Below are 2296 nucleotides of genomic sequence, written 5' to 3'. Positions count from 1 at the left end.
TTTTGATATAAATATGAACTTGATTGAACAAAACATGCATGTATTGTATAACATAATGTCCTAGGGTTGTCATCTGATGAAGATCATCAAAGGTTAGTGCTGCATTTAGCTGTCTTCTGGGTTTTTGTGACATATGCTAGCTTGAAAAATGGGTGTCTGATTATTTCTGGCTGGGTACTCTGCTGACATAATCTAATGTTTTGCTTTCGTTGTAAAGCCTTTTTGAAATCGGACAGTGTGGTTAGATTAACGAGAGTCTTGTCTTTAAAATGGTGTAAAATAGTCATATGTTTGAAAAATTGAAGTTTTTGCATTTTTGAGGTTTTTGAATAACGCGCCACGGGATTACACTGGCTGTTACGTAGGTGGGACGATTTGGTGCCACCTACCCTAGAGAGGTAAACTTGGGTTAAACGTTTTGGGTAGCCTTCCACAAGCTCCCCACAATAAGTTGGGTGAATTTTGGCCCATTCCTCCTGACAAAGCTGGTGTAACTGACTCAGGTTTGTAGGCCTCCTTGCTCGCACACGCTTTTTCAGTTATGCCCACAAATTTTCTATGGGATTGAGGTCAGGGCTTTGTGAAGCCACTCTAATACCTTGACTTTGTTGTCCCTAAGGCATTTTGCTACAACTTTGGAAGTATGCTTGGGGTTATTGTCCATTTGGAAGACCCATTTGCGACTAAGCTTTAACTTCCTGACTGATGTACTGAGATGTTGCTTCAATATATACACATAATTTTCCTTTCCTCATGATGGCATCTATTTTGTGAAGTACACCAGTGCCTCCTGCAGCATAGCACCCCCACAACATGATGTTGCCACCCCCATGCTGCACGGTTGGGATGGTGTTCTTCGGCTTGCAAGCCTCCCCCTTTTTCCTCCAAACATAACGATGGTCATTATGGCCAAACAGTTCTATTTTTGTTTCATCAGACCAGAGGACATTTCTCCAAAAAGTACGATATTTGTCCCCATGTGCAGTTGCAAACCCTAGTCTGGCTTTTTTTATGGCGGTTTTGGAGCAGTGGCTTCTTCCTTGCTGAGCGGCCTTTCAGGTTATGTTGATATAGGACTCGTTTTACTGTGGATATAGATACTTTTGTACCTGTTTCCTCCAGCATCTTCACAAGGTCCTTTGCTGTTGTTCTGGGATTGATTTGCACTTTTCGCACCAAAGTACATTAATCTCTAGGGGACACAACGCGTCTCCTTCCTGAGCGATATGACGGCTGCATGGTCCCATGGTGTTTATACTTGCGTACTATTGCTTGATGAACGTGGTACCTTCAGGCGTTTGGAAACTGCTCCCAAGGATGAAACAGACTTTTTCCTGAGGTCTTGGCTGATTTATTTAGATTTTCCCATGATGTCAAGCAAAGAGGCACTGAGTTTGAAGGTAGTCCTTGAAATACATCCACAGGTACACCTCCAATTGACTCAAATGATGCCAATTACCCTATTAGAAGCTTCTAAAGCCATGATATCATTTTCTGGAATTTTCCAAGCTGTTTAAAGGCATAGTCAACTTAGTGTATGTAAACTTCTGACCTACTGGAATTGTGATACAGTGAATTACAAGTGAAATAATCTGTCTAAACAATTGTTGGGAAAATTACTTGTGTCATGCACAAAGTAGATGTCCTAACCAACTTGCCAAAACTATAGTTTGTTAACAAGAAATTTGTGGAGTGGTTGAAAAACGAGTTTTAATGACTCCAACCTAAGTGTCTAAACTTCTGACTTCAACTGTATGTACACCAATCTTCCAACATCACCATGGGTCAAAGAACTGAATGTAATTTTCAGAAAAAAATCAAACCACTTCTCTTTCATGCATAAAAGGCTCTCAAAACCTTTATGATTCATGAATACTTTCCTAACCCTAAATAAATATACAAGATCAGAGTATTTTGAAATCTACCAATTGGTGCTGGAAGAGACAAATATGCATAAATTCAGATGGATTTCATTCATTGACCCCTAATATTCTAAACCCATTCTCTCGATATATTCCATTGAGTCTGCTGCCAAAATTCGAAAGAAATAAAATAAAAAAAAGGTACACTATATATAAAGGAATGGCTTAAGATAAATGTACTGAAAACCCTATTGAATGAAAACTCCACAAGTGGGAGGCTTTCAGTGGTTGAATTACATTTATTCAGCGCGCGCAAGGGAACCATGCCTGCAAAGCCCATTATGCACCTTCATAAGGTTGAGGATGTGTTATACAGAAGCTGTTCATTTCAGGATGTAGATAGCAGATGTAAAGACGAAGCGAAGTAACCAAAA

Source organism: Salmo salar, chromosome ssa26 (genome assembly GCF_905237065.1).
Source record: "Salmo salar chromosome ssa26, Ssal_v3.1, whole genome shotgun sequence".
NCBI lineage: Eukaryota > Metazoa > Chordata > Actinopteri > Salmoniformes > Salmonidae > Salmo > Salmo salar.
Note: the sequence above shows the minus strand (reverse complement) of the source record.